This window comes from Microtus ochrogaster, chromosome 5 (genome assembly GCF_000317375.1).
Source record: "Microtus ochrogaster isolate Prairie Vole_2 chromosome 5, MicOch1.0, whole genome shotgun sequence".
NCBI lineage: Eukaryota > Metazoa > Chordata > Mammalia > Rodentia > Cricetidae > Microtus > Microtus ochrogaster.
Genome location: NC_022012.1, coordinates 46,037,717 through 46,048,734, shown reverse-complemented (window position 1 = coordinate 46,048,734; position 11,018 = coordinate 46,037,717). Strand labels below are relative to the sequence as shown.

At 43.7% G+C, this 11,018-nt stretch overlaps 1 protein-coding gene across 1 annotated transcript in view; it reads right to left on the bottom strand.

Annotated features, from left to right (window-relative positions):
* Positions 1-249, bottom strand: part of Arhgap20 (Rho GTPase activating protein 20) — a 91,035-nt gene extending 90,786 nt beyond the window's left edge. The window contains exon 1 of the mRNA XM_026779123.1: positions 108-249. The gene's annotated coding sequence lies outside the window, so the exon portion shown is untranslated. The remainder of the gene's footprint in view (positions 1-107) is intronic.
* Between the last annotated feature and the right edge of the window lie 10,769 nt (positions 250-11,018).

Sequence of the window (11,018 nt, the reverse complement as noted above, 5' to 3'; positions counted from 1 at the left end):
GCCGCTCCCAGGCTAACACCCGCCCCGCCCCCGCCACCCTCCCAGAGCCTCCCGTGCGCGCCGCCGCGAGTTCTCGGCATTGGGCGCTCGCCGCAGGAGCCACCAACCTCGCTGGGCGCCTCGGGTCCAGCCTGGTCCGAAGTCCTCGCTGCTGGGCGCCACGCACCGCGGCCTCTGGTCGCAGCCCCGCGCACCCGTCCGCTCGCTCTCTCCCGCCCGCGTCCTTTCCCGCGCAGCTGCAGCACGGGAGCCGAAGCGACCGTGGCTCGCTCGGAGGAGTTGCAGGGACCACCTGCCTAGCCTCGCTTTTGCGGGGGACTGCGGAAGGGACCCCCCACCCCCCTCCCCGCCCGAGGCCTGGTGACAGAGTCGGAAAAAATTGGAAGCCCCCTTGGCATCGCCCGACTTCGGGTGCAATCTCGAACGCTTGCTAGCTAAGCCTGTCTGGGTTAACCCTCGGCCGGCCTTGGCTTTTGCAGTCTCAGGGCAGCAAGCAATCAAGTTTCCTTCCCTTGCAGGTTTGCACTACCGGCTTCTGCAGGCAGCAGGCTGCAGGGAGCCTGCATTCTGTAGGAGAGAGCCCAATTAAAAGGAAAATGCAGGCAGAGAAGAGGTTGAAATTTGGCATAGCTATTGAGAAGGCGACAATATGTGGAAGCGTTTATCAGATAACGGCGCTCGGAGCCCAACTTCCTGATAGCCCGTATAGTGACTCTTTTTTGTTTTTTTGACTAAATAATAATCGGTAGGCATTTGGAACACACCAGGGTTAAGTAGTGCTCGCGCTTTGCAGGGCTGGCTGCTGGTGGGAATGATTCGGTAGGTGGCATTCTTTCCTTGGAATCAGAACTAGTGAAAAAAAAATCACTAAGGACACAGCTAGGATGCTAGGTTGTTACGGGTTTGGCCTGTTTTTGTGACAAGGAAAAAAAAGGGGGGGTGGTGGTTCCAGTCAGTTTGGGCTGTTATTAAGGCAGATTGTAAGAAATCGAACTCTGGCAGGCAGTGTTTGAAGCTAGAGGATGCCTTCAAACCGCCCCCCTCCCACACTCCCCAACACACAACACCACCACCAAACCCCAAAATTGTTGCGGAAACACAGGCTAATTTTAGGCACTGTCCATACTGTATTGTTAAAGGGAAGCTTAATAAATCTCATAAATGTTATACATTCACACATCTGTGCATAAGGGGTAGTACAGCTGTGGTCCTTGTGCAGAGAAGGGACCCCTCCCCCCACTAGCTTGTGTCACTTTTAAAGAGGGCTTTGTGGTTCTGTTCATTGACTTGAAATCATCCTCAGGGCTCCTTAATCTCTTAATTCGTTGGTGAATGGACACTCCCAGCTTCTCTTAATCTGCCTCATTTTTTGTTTCAATTATTTTATCTCCAAATAGTTCACTTAGCTCCGAGAATTGCAAGCATGTAGACTTTTTTGTTCTTTGTTGACTCCCAATACTTAAAGCAGTGTCTAACACAATAAATGTTTGTTAGATTAAATAAACTAAGAAAACATACAAATGATATGAGAAAGATCCAGAAGGCTCAACAGAGTGTGGGCTGTCACTCAGACGGTATCTCTGTGGTAAAAGACCCAGTGCCCCAAATCAAGGTACTCTTTTCTTTACTGCGAACGTGGAAAATTTTCACTGCTCAATTTGTGTTTTTATTCCCGAGATTAAATAGTACAAGTTGGCACAGAAAATTACGCCCCCACCCACAACCTAAGTTTTGAGGCAAGGCTACTCAAGAAATTGGGGTTGGAACAGGTGACAATAGATCCCATCTCTGATCCCATCACTCCCCTGCTGAAGCATTATTTGATGCTGACTACAAATCTAAAATGCCATAGTACAGTATGAAACGCTGACACCCCACCCCCACCTCAATTTCTAGCTGTCTCTTGTGTCTTTTTAACCCTCACCCTATTCTCTGCCGCCTTGAATTCTTCATATTTTCAGAAGCCCACCCTGACTTGTCACGCCGCCGTGACTTTGGACCTGTTCTTACAGCCCGGGAAACCTTCAACCTACATGTCTACCCTGTGACCTGACCCTGAAATGTCTAGTATCCAGGGCATAGGCATCACCTATTCTGGAAATCCTCAGGATTTCTATTAGGATCTACCTGAGAAAAGTCTCCCCACCTGATCTATCTCCAGACTGCTTCCCTCCCCACACCCAGGCTGAGTGTAACTTCTGCTCTGCAACAGGAAACCTTTATTGAGTGTTTACTTTGTGCTAGACTATAAGCATTTTACAGATATAGTAACCTCCATCCATAATCATCTGATGGATTGGTTCCGTTTATCCCTCCATTTCACATGTGAGACTACAGCAGGCCACGAGGACATTAGACAGTGTTCCTAAGATTAGCTGGGGACCTGGAAACTGACGATCCAGCTCCAGAACCCGTCTTCTCTTTAACCACTTGGCCCACTTCTTGTCCTGTAAAAAGGTTATCTTCTCTGAATAACTCACGCCACACTATACTATGTCATATCTTCACTTGCCTTAAGAGAAAAGGTTGTATTTTGTCTTCTCTATTCCAGGCACCCAAGTATATATGCTCTCAGCAATTTTCAAAAACTTCTCTATATGAATGAATAAATGCAATATTATACAAACCGTCTTCAACGCCATCATTACTCTGTCTAGTGTGGAAGTGATGGAGGAAGGTCATTGGTTGATTAAATAAAGAAGCTGCTTGCCCTGATAGGTTAGAACGTAGATGGGAGGAGTAAACAGAACAGAACTCTGGGAGGAAGAGGAAGTGAGCTCAGAGACTCGACAGCTCTCCTCTCAGGGGCAGATGCCTCAGAGAGACATGATGCTCCACTCCTGCGGGCAGAGGCGAGAGCTCTGCTCTCTGAGGCACACGCGATGAAGCTCTGACCCAGGATGGACGTAGGCTAGAATGTTCCCGGTAAGCGCACCTTGGGGTGCTACACACAGATGATTAGAAATGGGCTAGTCCAGGTGCGAGAGTTAGCCTAGAAGAGAATGGGCCAAGCAGTGATTAAAAGAATACAGTGTCCGGGTAATTATTTCGGGTAAAGCTAGCCGGAGGCGGCTGGGGTGCGGCCAGGGTGCTGGAGATGCAACCTCGCTGCTCCTATTACTACATGGAAGAGATGTTATAACAAGGAAGAGACAACCCTGAACTAGTATTTCTTTTGTATAGATGGTCAAACCACTTTTCTATGCTCCAGAAACACGATGCTGTAGAAAGTAGTGACACCAGAACATGACACTGATGATCAAGCCATTGAACAGCGTGAACAGTGCCCGACAGAAGCAGGATGCACCTAAGATATTGTAAAACTGGATGGAGGTGGGCGGTCCTTGGACTTCCCACAGGTCAGGGAACCCTGGTTGCTCTTCAAGCTGATGAGGGAGAGGGACTTGATAGGGGCAGGGGGAAATGGGAGGCGGTGGCGGGGAGGAGGCAGAAATCCTTAATAAATAAATAAATTAAAAAAATATTTTGAATTGCCAACACCTAGCAACAGGGAAACACCAGGAGCAGGCCTACAATAGATGCTAAGAAGGAAACAAAAGTGTTTTGCCAATCATCAGAATGAATAGTATCGAAGAAACTTAACTATCAAAGAAACTTCATGCAATGCTTCTTCATATGCAGGACAATGGCATCGGGCACTTGATGAGCTGACATTCATGGTTCTTATAAATACCAAGATGCGCACAGCAGTCACTTTCGCTGCTCTCCAAATACCCTAGCCACACGGTGCAAACCGATGGCCTGCAGGGCGAGTCCAGATACAATTACTTAAAAAAAATCATGCCGCCAAGTATAAAAATCAGAATATTTTAGTATAATTCTGGGTTCTCTAAAAAATAATAACTTGCCCGCATTAGGCTCAAACTCTCTGAGAAATCAACTAGATATATGATTTTATCTAATATAACAACCTAGTTGCCACTGAGAATAACTCTAGGAAGGGGAGGAAGATAATGAGTTCAGAGAAAAATGAACAGCACCAAGTGGGTTCATTTTTAAAGTCAATATAACAGTTTTTGGAGAAGGGAAATAGTGGGCGGGGTCTTAGACTGCAAGAAGCCAAACTGCCAAAGACTAAGTTGTACTAGGAAAAGGAAAAGAGGAGGATTAAAGGCTTCTCTTTATAGGTTAGCAGAGGATAGAAAGAAAAGCAAAACAGTCCCTGCCAGAGGGAGATGGCGTCTATTACCAAAGCAGGAGGCGAGATCTGCTAAGGGTGAGGAACGAGAGAGATGCTAATATTCATTTAGCAAACAAGGCCAGAGGAAATGTTTCTAAAAAAGAAAAAGTGATCAAGAAGTGTAAGACTGAGCCGGGCGATGGTGGCGCACGCCTTTAATCCCAGCACTCGGGAGGCAGAGGCAGGCGGATCTCTGTGAGTTCTAGACCAGCCTGGTCTACAGAGCGAGTTCCAGGACAGGCTCCAAAGCCACAAAGAAACCCTGTCTCGAAAAAACAAAAACAAAAACAAAAAAAAAAAGAAGTGTAAGACTGGAAAATTTCCACTGTATTTACCAACAGGAGCTGTGTGTTGTGTGCGCATGTGTGTGTGTACTGATGACCCTCTACAGATCAGCTGGAGGGACATGAATGGGCTAGAGTTTTACAAATGAGAAGGAAGATATACAATGAACGTGCATTACTCTGTCTAGAGGTACGGCTGAGTTGAAACAGAAGGCAGAAACTAGAGAAGAAATCTAGGTGGGCCAAGTGAGTTCATGTAAATACTGAAGGGAAGGCATGGGGGGGTTGATAAAGAAGCTGAAGATGCTGGGGCCAATAATACAGAACAACATCACATTTCTATTATAAAAGGTGAGCAGGAAAGAATTGTGGGTAAGGCAAAAAGCTTGCCTGACATATTGCAAGTAAGGGCACTAAATATGGATTGAGGTTAGGGACTCAGGAAACATCTCTCTGGTTAGTTTAGGGATCAGTAAATTCTGCAGAGAATTGAAGGAAGCATCTGAGTATTGGGGGATAGCTGGTAAGTAAAATGCTTTAAATATGTTTTAAAGACAAATCAAAGCCAAGACTGTGTTGAAGTCATGTTCAGGGTATAGTCATGGGTAGTCAAGGTACATAGTCAAGGTAGGGTTTCTCTTTGGGGATTCTGGAAAGTGGACTGAATTCATTCAGAGAAAGGGTTTGTCAAATGAGTGTGACCAATAGAGTAAAAGAATTGAGAATACTAGTAAGAGTCAGTGTGGCAGACCTTGACCAGGGCTTTCTCCTTGAAAGTCACTGGCTCATCTTCTTCCTGATGTCCACATCAAAGATCTTTATAGATTTATTTCTTTTTTCCCCCATACCCTAGAAACACTCAAGGATTTACCCAGTCATCCAAGTATTCTTGGAACTGTGTGTGGTCATAATCATATCATATTCTTGCATATAGTTGTCACGCCCCACCTTGTCCAGCAAGGAATGACACGACCACCGGAGCTCTTCTCACTGCAGTTTATTCCAGGACTTTATTCACTTTCTCACTTTTCCTCTCCCTCCGGGCAAACCTCTCCCAGCCCTTAAGTAGGCACGGGCTGCCAATCCCGGATTGCCATGTGGGCACTGCCCATAGGCCCACGCATATGCAAGCAGCTGATAATCATTGCATTATCATAGCATAGGTCAGGCCTTAGCCATCTCAGGAGCTGATTATACATCTCCATCAGTTGTGATTCCATGCAGCTCGCTACATATAGTACTAGTTGGGTAACTGTTAATGAGTTCCTTATCTCTACCCCAGCTCACTGTTGAGTGCCTAATAGACTCACGCATTTGTGAACACCCGTACCTCACTGGGTCTAGAGCTGAATTCATTAACTTCTCAGCTGCTCCACCCCTCACCAATTCTTGGTCATTCCTGCAATCATGTGCCTTTATAGTTCCAGCTCACTATACCATTTCTGCTCTCTTCAAATCCAGTCAATGGCCTGCAACTTTATTCCAAACCAGTCACTTACAGACAGTGCCACACGGTTGACCACAAAGTCCTCTGTTACATTGCACATTTGAGAATCTGAGACATTTCCTTTGTCTTCTCTCTTGGCCATACATATAGAAAATTTCTGAACTACCCTGTGAAACTTTTCTGTCCTCATTCATGAATGGTAGGGTTGGAAAACAGTGTATTTGGTGTTTTCTCAAAAACTTATATCTAAATTATATTTGACTCAGCAATTCCATTCTGAAGTATATACTTCCAACAAGTTGAAAACAATGATTCTAACAGGTAACCCTATGCCAGTATTCTTAGCAGCATTTTTCACAAATAAATGTAGTTTACACACATAATGGAGTATTACTTGGTCACCTCCAAGGAATGGAATTTTGATGTCTGCTATACAACATGCATCATATTAGGTACCAAACCCAACCTACAAGGCTTCTCCTAGACCTTCCTGCCCGCATCTCAAGGATGTATTCTTGTTTCTTTCTGAGCTACACTCAAGCTTTTCCCATGCCCTTAGTTCTGTAGAGCAAGGGAATAATTGTGTGGCACAGAGGCTGCTCTGAGCTGTCTAAGTGACAGCAGAGTGTCTTGGGATTGAGACGTTTATAAGCTTTGATGTAAGACAGATCAAGACCAGACATGGGGCTTTATTCCTATTCTTTTGGCTGTAATCTCACAAGAGGAGATTACAATGTAATTGCACAATGAACATAATCCCAGTATAAGAGATTTTAGGGTGCAGAGGAAGAAGGAGCTAGAGACAGGAGTAAGGAAGAAGTATTTCAAGAGGAGATATGCTAGGAACTCAAGCTAGAGAAATAATTCAGGACAAGATTGTGGACTCTAGAGTAAAAATGTAGACATTGACTTTCTAGGAAATGTGAACGGGGGAATGAAATCTGCTGGGTGCCTACCATATATCAGGTAAGCTTTATATACATCTCACTCAGTCTCCTGTGATGCAATAGGCATTATTGTGATCCTTTAAAAAATCTTAACTATGTATATGTGTGTGTGTCTCTGGTTATGTGCACATGAATGCCAGTGTTCACGGAAGCCAGTGGCATTGGATTCCCCTGGAGCTGAAGTTACCAATGGTTGTGAGCTGCCCAGTGTGAGTGCTGGGAACTGAGTTCGAATCTTCTGCAAGAACAGCAAGTGCTCTTTACAGTCCTCATCATGCTCATTTCAGACACAAAGGCAAGCTCAAAAATAATCATGTGGGTTGATGAGTGTTAGGTTTCAAACTTGGGCCAAAGGCTGAGTTATCTATTTACCACATTAAAGTGGACCTGGCCACCAGGTTCTCCCAGCATCCCTCGGTCCCTACCTGTTACAGGGTTCCTCCTGGCTGGCGTATCCTGCCCCTTACCCTAAATTCTCCAGCCCAGGGGCTGGGCTGCCCGTCCTATATAATCCAGCCATTTTAGTTATCTGGTCTTTTTCATCTACTCTCTTTTGGGCCTCCTGGCTGAATCACCTAATTCTCCTCTCTCCCCTCTCCCTTTCTGTTCTCTTCTCCTCACATGACTTAAGATCATGTCTACTCTGGACTCCCCACGATATCTATGTCTCTTGCTCTGTATACTCTCCCACATGTCTATAATAAACCGTCTCCTCCACCACACCTAGGAGCAGTCATGTCCTTTGCTTATCTTTCTTATTTTTTTTTAATTCACTGAGATAGGAGAATTAAGATTTGAACCAAATATGGATTGTTTCCCAAGGCAAATCAGATAATATTTATCATTGGAATATCAAAATAACATGGTAATGCTCATATCTAATCACTTAGTAGGAGATAACTTTGCAGGATGGACCTGATTCTGAACTCCCAGAACTCACTTGAAAAGCCAAGCTTGACTGGCCCTGACAGTCACAACAGCATTGGGGACATGGAAAGAAGAGTTCACTGGCCGTACAGTCTTGCCAAAAATTTAAGTTTCTTGTTCAATGAGAGACGCTGTCTCAAAGCAATAAGTCAGGGAGAAGTGTAGGCAGAGGCTGCTCATTTGTTTCCCAGCCACCCAGACCCGAAATAATCACACAGAAACTCTATTAATTGCAACACTGCTTGGCCTACTAGCTCAGGATTCTTATTAACCAACTCTTATATCTTAAATTAACCCATTTCTATTATTTTATATTTTACCACGAGACGCATGGTTACCAGTAAACGTCCGGGGTGTTTGTCTCCTTCAGCAGCTATGTGGTGTCTCTCTGACTCTGCCTTCTTTTCTCCTCTATCTCTGCTTGAAATTCCACCTCGCCCTATTCTGTGCTGCCATAGGCCCAAAGCAGCTTCTTTATTAACCAATGGTAATAAAACATATTCACAGCATGCAGAGGGAATCCCATATCAGAGAAGGAAACCATCGATGCTTTGTTGGGGTCTTTGCATGTGTGGAAACACCCATACATTCATGTGTGTGTGTGTGTGTGTGTGTGTGTGTGTGTGTGTGTGTCTAAAACACACATAACTACACATACACACCTTACATGCACACACTATATAGGCAAAAAAAAAACAGCTAAAAATCAACCTTTTGCATATTTGCTACAGGAATGATACTGGTAATTTGCAAAAGTGCTTATTATTTTAAAAAACAGTGCACAAAATAAAAGGAAGTTGAGAAGTTAGATGAAGACATTCCAAAGGCAATGTTTCACTTTACAGCATATTTTAGAAAGCATGCCATATGCAACACCAGTCCCTTAAGATCCTCTAGGAGAATATAGAGTTTCATAGACAAGTGTGTTTTGGAAAGTCTGCTCAAGTGACACTGTACATTATTAGGCATATATACGAGAAGCTTTGATAAATTCTGCAGCTTAAAGAAAACCTACTTAATCTCTACTTAATCTTTTTCTGTCTCGCCACAATTAATGTGTTAAGTCCACCCTATCAGGAACACTGTCGGTCAGTTACACACTCAATTTTTGTGGCGTGGGGATGGGATGGTGGGGATTACTCTCCCTTAATTGCTTCCTTCCCATTGCTTTCTCTATCTTGGTTTAGAATATATTAAATATTTTACAGTTTTCTGATTTAAAGCTTTTTCAAAGTATATATATTTTTAAAGAGCAACTTTGGTTCACAGTAAAAAAAAAAAAAGGCAACAGCATAGAAATATTTCTACTCCCACGTTGACAGCCTCCTCCCATTATCGGCCTCCTTCACCCAGGGAGCATTGGCTGTCATTGAGGAGCCAGATCAGAGACTGTAGTTTATATTAGGGTTCGTTCTTGATGCTGACTATTGATTTTTTTCTCTATTGATTTTCTGTTTTCAATTTCATTGATTTTTATATAAATTCTTATTATTTTTTTGTCTTCTGATTGACTTGTTCGATCTGCAGTTTCATTAGGTAGAAGCATATTCCTGACTTTAGATCCTTCCTGTTTTAAATATCTGCATGGCATGCAATGAGTTCAGTTAACTTCCTGAGCTTTGTTTTTATTGCACTCCACAAATTTTCATATTGCTTTCCATTTTTAATTAGTTAAAGATAACTTGGAATTTCTATTGAGACTCATTCCTTGACTTGTGCACATTTCTTTTGTTGTTTTAAAATAAATTTATTTGTTTATCCATCCATCCATCCATCCATCTATTTATTTATTTATTTATTTATTTATTTATGGTTTCCCTTTCCTCCTCTCCTCCCAGTTCCCCCCCTCCATTTCCATCCCTCAATCCACTCATCCATTTCTGTTCAGGAAAGGGCAGACCATTCATGAATATCAACTAAGAATGGCATGTCGAGTTGCAGACCAAACACCTCCCCATGTGGTAAGGCTGGACAAGGCAACCCAGTATCAGGAGTAGGGTCCCAAAAGCCAGTAAAAGAGTTGGAGTCCACTCCTGTTCACACTGTTAGGAGTCTCACAAGAGCACCAAGCTACATAACTGTTAGATCATGCAGAGTGCCTAGGTCAGTCCCATACAGGCACCCTGGTTCTTGGTTAAGTCTCTGTGAGCCCCAGTGAGCCCAGGTTGGCTGATTCTGTGTGTTGTCTTGTGCGTGTGGTGTCCTTGACCTTTCTGTCTCTTACAATCCTTCCCCCTTTCTTCTGCAAGATTCCCAGGCATCTGACTAATGTTTGGCTGTGGGTCTCTGCATCTGTTTCTATCAGTTTCTGGATGAAGCCTCTCTGATGACAATTGGGCTAGGCCCAGTCTTGTCTTAGGAGCCGGTCACTTAAGACTACAGATCATATTTCTAGGAGTCTTAGCTGGGGTCATCCCTGTAGATTCCTGGGAAATTCTCTTGCACCAGGTTTTACCTGATCCCAAAATGCACCCTATTTCTAGTACACTCTTTCCCCACAACCCCCAACCTGATTACTCATGTTCCCATCCTAACCTGCCCTCAGTCCACTCACAAATCCTCTCTATTTATCCTTCCCAGGGAGATGCTGGCATCCATCCATGACCCCTTTTGTTACCTAGTCTCTCCGGGTCTGTGGATGGCAGCACAGTTGTTCTTTATTTTACAGTTAATGTCCACTTATAAGTGAGTGCATGCCATGTTTGTCTTTCTTGGTCTGGGTTACTTCACTCAGGATGACTTTTTTTCTAATTCTGTCCACTTGCCTTCAAATTTCCTGGTGTCCTTGTTCAGCTGTCCTTGTTTTTAAACAGAAATAACCTACTGTTTAAATGTACTACATTTTCTTTATCCATTCTTGGGTTGAGGGACATCTAGGTTGTTTCCAGGTTCTGGCCATAACAAATAAAGCTGCTATGAACATAGTTGAGCAAGTCCAAAATACATAAAGAACTCAAGAAGCTAGATATTAAGAAACTAAATAATCCAACTAAAATTTTGATACAGATCTAAGTAGAGAATTCTCAACAGAAGACTCTCAAATGGCCAAGAAAGACTTAAGAAGATTTTCAACATCCTTAGCCTTCAGGGAAATGCAAATCAAAATAACTCTGAGATTCCATCTTACACCTGTCAGGATGGCTACGATAAAAAAAGACAAGCAAGAGCTCATGCTTGAGAAGATGTGGAGCAAGGGGAAATTCTTTCTTTGC